This window comes from Taeniopygia guttata, chromosome 3 (genome assembly GCF_048771995.1).
Source record: "Taeniopygia guttata chromosome 3, bTaeGut7.mat, whole genome shotgun sequence".
Classification (NCBI taxonomy): Eukaryota; Metazoa; Chordata; class Aves; order Passeriformes; family Estrildidae; genus Taeniopygia; species Taeniopygia guttata.
In genome coordinates, this window is record NC_133027.1 from 64,837,090 (window position 1) to 64,846,731 (window position 9,642).

General features: G+C 40.7%; 1 long non-coding RNA gene across 1 annotated transcript; it reads right to left on the reverse strand.

Moving 5' to 3' along the window:
- Positions 1-5,920: 5,920 nt before the first annotated feature.
- On the reverse strand, positions 5,921-8,674 carry LOC115494363 (uncharacterized). Its single transcript, XR_003959360.4, has 3 exons — positions 8,409-8,674; positions 8,162-8,328; positions 5,921-6,982 (listed from the first exon to the last, which is right to left on the reverse strand). It is a non-coding gene; the product is annotated as an uncharacterized lncRNA (long non-coding RNA).
- Between the last annotated feature and the right edge of the window lie 968 nt (positions 8,675-9,642).

Consider the following 9,642-nt stretch of genomic DNA (forward strand, 5'->3'; position numbering starts at 1 on the left):
AGGGCACCTGGGTGCCTCTGGGGAGGGGATGCCTCAGAAAAGGTAGGTATAGAAAATGTCTGTAGAAGATTACAACTAGACTGTTTCTCTTGGAAGTCTAGAAAATTACTTCTTTCATTGCCCACTATGTAGTAAAGTTTCCTGGTTTTGTTATGATTAGAAATAAAACCTCATCTTGTGCCAGAGCGGCTGCAGTGCTGGTTGATCTGGCTAGCAAGGGGCAAGGTGAAGTGCTACACTCACATCACATTCTCTGAAACACAGACTGTACAGTGGAACAGTGTGACAGCCAGCCCTGCCTTACCCAGCTGAGATGGAGCCCCTTCTGTCTGCCCCGTGTGGGGCAAGGGAATGGATGCGGCTCATCTGGAGCCTTTGCATGGATCTTCCCAGAAGATTAGCATGCCTTCCACTGAAAACAACTGCAGGGGAAAAGTGCAAATGTCTCAGCACAAAGGAAAAGATTGGGTGTGCTCCCAAGTTCGTGGTGAAAAAGAGATATTCACAGCTGGGTAGGCTGCTAATCACTTGGTGGAAACATTTCCTAATTATGCAACAGGCAGCCTTAAATAACCTCCTAGAACAAAGGCAAACGCTTCTTCCCCTTTGACACCACACCTTCTTAAAGAGGCAGAGAAGCCCTGAGATGCAGCAGAGCCAGGCAGCTCTGTGCAGGGCTGCGGGCTTCCCGGAGCAGCTGATGCTGGGGAGCCGTGCCGGGCCGGGGCTGCTGCGGCTGCGATGAAAGGCGACAAGTGGGCTGCCAGCTGCTGGCCAAGCAGGCAGGAGAAGGCTGTGACAGCGAGGGGGAGGCAAAAAAAAAAAAAAAAAAAAAAAAAAAAAAAAAGTTTAAAAGAGGAACTAGGAAGGAGAATCTGCCCACTAGAAAAGTTATTTTAGCTGCCAGTGTGACAACTCTCACTGCACGACAGCAGCTGTGCCAACCACGGGCACTGCCCTGGTGCCTGAGCTGGCTCAGCATTCTGAGCACACCCAGCCTCTGCCATTGAAAGCACGGGCACGGAGATGCCAGAGCAGACAGGACACCATGCACACAGCAAAGCTCTGGAGGTCCACCAGCCCCTGGAAGACAGCGGGGCAGTGGGAACTGAGGGCATCATTTGAGGATATTGGATGAGTGTGCAGGATGTGCTGCTCCAGTCAAAGGCCTGCTTCCTGTCTGACATCTGGCCACAATCACTTCTGAAAAGTACCTGTGACATTTTGAAAAAATATGACAATATTTTCATGTTGCTTGGAGAAATGTGTCTGGAGATAAGAGTGTGTCTAAAACAACTCATCATAAACTGAAATAAAGAATAATTGAGACTTATATATGGGTGTTTCCTCCTAAAGTACATAGAAAAGTACCTAGATAAATGTCTGAGGATCTAGAACTATTTTCACAGGGGAAAGGAAGAACTTGCATGAACCATTATAAACTTCCAATTTAGATTTTCAGTAGAGAGGTTTTAAGGAGAAAAGATGTCATTCTACATTTTGCAGAATTTGTTTTTAAAAGATCCATCTGTGGAAATCCTAGACTTTGTACAAAAAAAAGCAAAGTGACAGAAATCAGAATAAACCACTCAGTCTAGCAAAAAGCTGCACGATCTGCTAAACACTGTCTTGTGATGACAAACCACATGAAATGTGTGCAGCTAAGCCATCACCAGTGGCTAGTTTCCCCTGTGTCTTATTGAGAAGAGGTGGGGAGAAGATGCGTAATTAATACCCAGGGGAAAAGCAAGGAACATATGGTGAAGTAATCCCCCATTACACTCAAGTGGGTATTGAACAAATGAAATAAAATATGCTTTTGTAGCAATATTCCTCTGGAGAGGGTCCAAGCAAAGTAGCAGGGGAGCTGTGATGTGGCCTGGTGGAACATCATCCCATCAATTGCTTCATGCCTGGAGGGGCAGAGGAGGTGGGACAGGGGGAGATCTTCTGCTGAGAGAAGCCCATGCACTGCAATGCTGATAGGCATGAAGGCAGACTCATACAGTCTGGGTGAGTATTTAAGGGTAAATTTTTAAATTAAGTGTTTCACATGGTCTTTGTGAAAGCTAGAAGTAGGAGGACTAAAGTGAATGTTTGAAGACTGGGAAAAAATTACCTGCAAGAGAAGTTTCTGGGTGTGGTGTGACTTATCTTTTCCTGTTTCTCACTGTTGTTCAGTGAGAAGATGGCTTTGTAATTGCAGTTATTATCTTTACGTGATAAACTTAGTTCTGGTGACAAGATAAATAGTGTTGTAAGCAAGACCTCATTTTCCTGTTACTAGTTTTTTTGGTTAAGTAACTTATGTTAGTTATAGAGGAAGGCAAGGCACAATGCAAATATACCCTGTCCTCTTATCCAGCCCGTGAGTAATATTGTATTGTGCCAGGTAAGGACTTAAGGCTTTGACATTATGTACAATGATGTTGGAAAAAGCTTATGTTGCTTTGACAGAGATAACTTTATAATGATAATCTGCAGTCTGAAAAAAATTCCAAAAAATAACAAAGAAACAAAACTGTCTGCTTTCTCTTTCTTCACCCTGAACAGACTTTTTCAGGAAAAATTACGTCTGCAAAATGTTGCCTCTTAAATTTGTAATTAAAGTTCCCTTGAAATTTCAAAGCCTGGAATTATTTAGGGCACAGATACCCTGGCTGATTTGCTGTGAGCAAGGCTAAGAACAGCTCTGCACCTTGGTCTGCCCCAAGTGACTGGTGCAGTGTAAATGTGTCCATCCACGTTCATGCCTCCAGCTTTCTAGAGAACCTTTCGGAGAAGAGATTAATGGATGAACTAGACTTTAATGTCAATCAATAAAGCTTGTCTATTTGTGGGTGGCTGGGGTGATGTCAGTGTTAGAAACTAAGATCTAACTCATGCTTCACTGCACATTTTGGATTGGGGTGAATGGCTGGGTTGGGAAGGAGAAATATTGCTGAGGTGTTCCTTCCTCCCATGTGGGAAACCCACTTGTTTGGGGACTTCTTGAGACATATGCTTTCAAAATTCACAGAAAATGTGACAAAACATTGACAAAGAGATGTGACAAAGAGATTTCAAGAGGTTTTGCCATATACCTTAAAGACCCTGCGTTGTTATTTTGTGTGGTATTGGGGAACTGATGGAGGCTGCATTAAGCTTGGGGTGAAAATAAGGTTCAGTGAGCTGACTGTCCCAGTTTTCCATACTGCTTTGAGCCCAAGGGGAGTGCTCTGGCTGTTGCACTCAGGGATCACTCAGGGTGTTGCTGGACAGGTATGGATGCCCTGACCTGCCTGAGTACCCTGCCAGGAAATGCCTCAGCTTACAAACATGGGGACTTCAGAGTAAAGTGGCAGTGCTGGTGCTTGCTGGCATACAAAGTGCATGGAGATGAGGAAAAAATTGGAAGTCCTGCCAAAGGTGAGGTGGCCAGGTGCCAGCTGCACAGAGGTGTGCTGTCCTCTCCCAGCACCACCTCACTGCCCAAGCACCTGGACACTGGTGTGAACCCTTGGCTGGTTCACCCAGATTCTGCCCAGCAGTCTGCCCTGAGAGTCAACAGGTACTGTTGTTGCAACTAACTCTTTATGCAGGCAGCATGGTAATCTCCTGTGGTCACAAGTGGGAAACCCCCTCTTTGCACACCACCTTGTAAAAGCACCACTCAGACTCTCTCCAGACAGAGCCTGCAAAGGGGAAGATTCCTCTTCAGACCTATCAAGTGATGCTGAAAAATGTTCCTGAGGTATCCTTAGTCCTTCAAGCTGCAACGTAAAGTCCTCGGAACTGAGAGTGACAGGGAACTCCGAAAGGATGTTTCTCTTTAGTTAAAGCTTTAAGCCTTAAGACTTCCCTTGGATTATGTCCAAAACAAGCTCCAACACCAGCTCACCACTGAGTGGGGCCAGGGTGTTTCTTTCCCAGAGAAATAAATACCCCCTGTAGAAGAAGGTTTTTTAAATTTCTCCTCTGGGGATGGGCTATCCTATGCTCTGTCCAGGTGAGCTGCCATATATCTCACCTGCTCTGTGGCAGCACCACACCTGGGATCCTGCCACGAGGGACTGCTGATGGCACTCACGGCATTGAACACAGCCCAAATCTGGGCTGAGCTTGCAAAGAGGCTTGGTGCTAGACAGGGGAACCTAACAACCTGCCTCAGGATTCAGCAAGCATAGACAAGTGTAGGTATACTCGTGCTGAATTCTAGTCACCACAGAGCACCCCACAGCACAGAGGCTGATGCTAGTTGATCTACTGAAAATTTGTTATTTTTTATATATTTTAATTAGAAAAATAAAAATGTTTCATTTCTTCTTAAGATTTTTTTTTTCCTCCTGCATATAAGCTAATCCAAGAACTATTTAATTCTCGCTTAAATGGCACTTTTGCTTCTGGTAGCAAATATACTTTAGGTTCTTTTACTTGTGTTCCTATTCAATCTTAGTACAAATATTTTAATTTTTTTTTTTTTTTAATTAATGCTGTCTTCTTGGAAATTTTCAGTGACCTGATAGAGGAAACCATCACCACACTATTTTCTCATATTGTGTTTGCAGTTCATTTAGCCCTGGTACAACACAGCAGTTGTGTAGAATTAAAAATAAAGAGCATCACATTTTCCAGACTGAGGGCCTAAAGAGTCCTTCCCTTGGCTGTGCTGGAGCAGCTCAGCAGAGGAGTTGCGTGGATGGTGCAGACATGTAGGAGTAGGGAACTTTCTGCACTGCCACATAATGCCAAAACTTGACGGTTGAACCCTAACCCAGCACCCTGTGTGTCATCCATTTGTTCTTTTGACATCTGACTTGTTTACAGCATGAACATATCTCTCCCACATAGAGGGATTGAAACTCCCTGAAGTCTAACTTCAGATGCCAGGAGATAGGGTGGTTTGCACCTTTTCCACAGAGGTAGGTAAAAAGTTTTACTAGTATGAACATTTTTATAGGGTTTGACTTTGCTTATTTTTCTTGTGGATTAGATAGGTACGCTGGGGCTGCTAAACACTAATGATACTGGAGAGCCTTTGCAGTAGGTAATCTCCCTAGGTAAACTTTTGTCTGACGCCAAAATTCTTTGCAGCTCAGACTAAGCTAAAATGATTAGACGTTTTCAAAGGAATTCTTCTTTATCAGAACATGAACATTAGTACAAGGAAGACTTTAGGAACATTTTGTATATCTTTCCAAATCTGAATTGTGCCCACATGGAGGGAAATCTAAAATCCATAAAGGATTTATATAATCCAATTAATGTCAGTCATTATCCTTTGGAGATAATAAAACTCTAAGAACAGAGAGAGAAAATGTTCAGCAAACATCTTGGTTCTGTATATAACATTTCCCTTAAATAATAATGTAATGGAAATTATTGTTCATATGCGGTACTAGTAAATAACATCACTTCTTTTTTAATGCAACTTACACCCACAAGTCCTACAAGAGTTGCTTGAAGAAGAAGGAAAACAGCCAGTGTCATTCTATTTTAATTATTAAAAAACAAATTTTGTTTAATAACCCTGATTCAGTGCTTTACTCATGTAAAGTTCTATCCTGGTTGATAAAAGCAAATACATAGACTTGTGTGAGGTATTTGTATTGGTAATGTAGAATGTTTGGGCAGAAAAATCTAGCAACTCTTGCTAGCAAAAAACCCCATGCCCATTAAACTAAGAACTGATACCCTGGCACAATTACTAATACATTGGCCATAAGAAGTCTTTACCACACGAATTCTCTAGTTATTTTCTGCAGAGATCAGTGCCTGATTTGATCTCATTCCACATTTTCTTTTCATCTCTGTTCAGGAAGAAAATATTAAGTCATTACTTAACATTTTTTGGTACAAACCAAAGATCCCAAGAAACTGGGAAAACTAAGTATGGATGAGGAAGAGGAGCTACACAAAATAGCTGGATTAGCAAACTAGACCCATTGAAACAAATGCACTTTAATACAGGAAAGTACAAGGTGGGGTATTACATCCTAAGAGCAACAAAGAGAACTGGGGGCACAGTGAACAAATAGCACAATATGAGCTCACAGTTTTACAGGGGTAAAACTCTTTAGGCATGTCCTGGTAAGCTAACAGAAAAGATGCTTCTTGCCCCCATATTTCTCATTGCTGATATTTTTTTTTTTTTCATGCTTAGAATTTAGTAATTCTAAACCTTTTTATTGGTTCTTCTCAGGTCTCACTAAAATCACAATTTTATCTTTATTATTAATATTTTTGCACTACAAAGAGAGTATTTATCCCTTGATTATGTCAGTAAGTCAATATAGAAACAGATAAAAGCCAGCTAGATTAACTTCTCACTTCACTTGTTCATGCCACAGTGGTTTATTCTCATCTCTCTTGATAACCTTGAAAACCTCAGAGTAAACAAGTGGGTCCTCTATTTGCCCCAGTTTATAACATTAATCACCATGTAAACCAGATACAAATTCCCTGGTACATCTCAACTGTATTATAATTAAATAAGCTGAACACTGATCTGCGGCTATCTGTAAGTGATGTACAGAAAATTGTGACTCAGTTCTTTTCCTTGTTGTTTGAAAAAAATTCAGATTTTTGTTTGGTCAGAAAAGAAACTGATAATGAAGCCAGGTAGGTCTTTGATATAATTCCATTGTCTACAGAGGAAAACCCTATTTTCTTGAATGCATTATTAATGCATGTCGAGGATATATTGATTTTGGCAACTGCCTTGTCATTAACACTTATTCCAAACAGCCCTGTCCTGATACATCTCCATTTGGTCTGATTTTCTACACAAATGAGAACATGTTGGCTCTGAAATATGAATTTTTTTAGAATTGAAATATATTTCTAGAACACTGTTAAAATAACCAAGGAAATGGTAATGAAGCAATGGTAATGATTGATAATTCGTTAATATTTAGGTGTTGTCCAGTGCAGAGACATGTGTGTGGTTTCACATGCTCCCTTTGGGCAAATCATTTTGATTCCTCTATATTCCATGGAGTACCTGAAAGAAAACAAGACAAAGAGACTTCAGAAAAATGAAATGTCTCAAAAAGGTAAGACTCAGTTGATCCCAAAGTTATGGGATTGTTAGTGTGCAGTGAGTACATTCTCGATTCAGATAGAAATAATTATTGTCACTTAACTATCATACCTTTCACCTCAGAATGCCAGTGCATGATTTAATCATCAATTAATTTAATCTCTTAACTACTGAGGAGAGCTAAGTGTTATTTCTCCAATTTTATTTGGAACAAATATAAATGAAAGAAGTGAGAAGTTTATTACCCAGAAACACAAGACATTTAAATGCCTAACACCCATTGATTTCAGGAACCACTCGCTACCATAAGTTTGGAGTGGCTCTGTCATTTGCCATCTAACTGATTAGTCAGGAATGTGTATTGCCTTCATTTTCTAACTTTCTCCAAGAGGAAACATCTCCTTAGAAATGGTTGTGGAATTCAGTTCATCAATCACCTGGACACTCCTGGTAGTCAAGGAGGGGTAAGACAACAGAGTTGAATTCCACTGTGCGTGTCTGCACCGCAAAAACGGAATACCAAAACACAACCTACACCAGCTGTGGTCATCCACTTACCCTTGATATACAGACATTCACTGGAAAAAATTTACAAAACATATCCAGGGGATTTCCACATGGCCCTTGATGTTATCTTTAGTGATCTAATTCAGTTTCGGAATAAAGCACTCATTTGTACTTTTTCTTGTGTGTACTTGCCTCTGCTTCAACCAGCTCAAAACAAAGAGATTTTAAACATTTACTGGCTCCACATGCCTATAAACTTATCATTTTCTCATTTTTATGATGTCTGTGATGTCCTGTGCTTATTTTCAATTTATTGCAGGCTTTTCTGGATTATCGGCTGATATTTTCACCATTGCAGTATTAAAATAGAGATTTAGTCAATCTTTTATGCATTAGCAAGTATTTTAAAATAGTTTATGGCTTTTTGGCTGGGAAAAAATAAATCACAATGTAATCTATATACACTTTCTCTGGAACTGAAAATATTTAGTTATATCCTGAATTGCAATAGAAAAAGCATATTGATAAGAGATTAAGTGCAAACACACCTCTGGCAACTATAATACAGATGTTATTAGTACAGATTGAGATTTCATTGTTGACAAGAAGAAAAGAGATACAACCTATCCATACCTGTTGTGTTTGGTGCTGGACTTTGTTGAGAGCTTAATTTGAAGTTATGTGCAAATAGGAAGTGCTGTTAACTCAAAAAGGGTAAATAGATAAATACTGTGAAATTGGGAAGGTTCAGCATTTTGCAGAGCATGGCCGGACTTCTGCATTTCCAGAGATAAGTCCATCTGCAAGACAAAGAAGGCAAGCATAAAGGAGGAACCTTAGTGGCTAGAAGCTTTCAGGAAGCTGCATTTGTGACCCTTACCTTCTCCAAAGCCTCAGGGAATAGAAGAACGTGATGCCCTGGGAGCTGGCTCAACAGTGCTAGCGAATGCAGATGCACCTATACCAGCATGATAGTGGGAAAACAGAGAAGCAGAAACCTCGTTGCACTGTGAAATGCAAACACAAGTACTTTGGGAAGTTGGCTAAAACTGGAAATGCTCTGTCATCTATTTAGCACATGCAGAAATGGAAAATATAACAAAGCTCTGCACGTTAAAGATCATACTGTTCCTGATCCCAGCCAATGGATGGCAAGTTTCTCTTCTGGGAGGAGAGAGTGAGCTTGTATCAGAGGACAGACGTGGCAGCGAGATAACTCAACATAGTGGATGGAAGTCAACTTACAGTGTGCAGGGGCACAAACAAACCAATCCTCAGAAAAAATTTTACCACTTTGAGGAGTACTCAGTGTATCATGGTGCTCAGAGTAGAAAGCTGGTGCAGCTCCTTTGCAGAGGAGATGAGCAAAGATAAAGGTCTGATGCAACGTCAAACTATCTCAACTGAAAGTTGGTTAATTAAATAATGAAAGCCTGGTGACAAGAAATTCTGCTTTGATAGGTCCTCTGCTGAGTGCACAAAAGAAAAAGCGAGAGGAGGACATTCTGGTGATGAATATGTTAAATTTGACATTCATCTAGACTTAAGTTTGACAGGGCCTGATGGGGTTGAGTTACGCGTTTAGTGTGAGTAATGCATTTTGAACTTTAATGGTGCACATTTCTGATATGACTCAAATGCACAAGAGAGCCAGCAAACACCGCAGGCTTTCCTTTCACCTGACCTGGCACCAGCCTTCTAAGAGAAGGGCTCTGCCAGGGGTTGTCATTTATTGTTCTATCACAACTGCCCAAACTTCCCTTTTCCTAAAAAAGTCTCTGGAAATGATGACTTTTCTTTTAGGTAAATGTAGGCTGGTCTAGACATACCCATGATTGTGAAAAAGCTATGGAATATCATCCTTTTTTTTTTAGGCTGCATCTTAATAGTGTGTAAATGAATAATAATGTCATCTCTTCCCACCAAAAAAATGAGCTTTGTCCTCATTGCAGGTAATAAATTACAGGATAAATAAGCTGTAATCTATCATGCTGAAATACCTGTTTGGCTACTTTTGTTGCCTTTAAGTAGCTGTGCATTCAGGACCACAGCAAAGGCCAAAACACCTAGTTCCCATTAAACTGTGGCAATCCACCAAGACAGCATCCATTTAA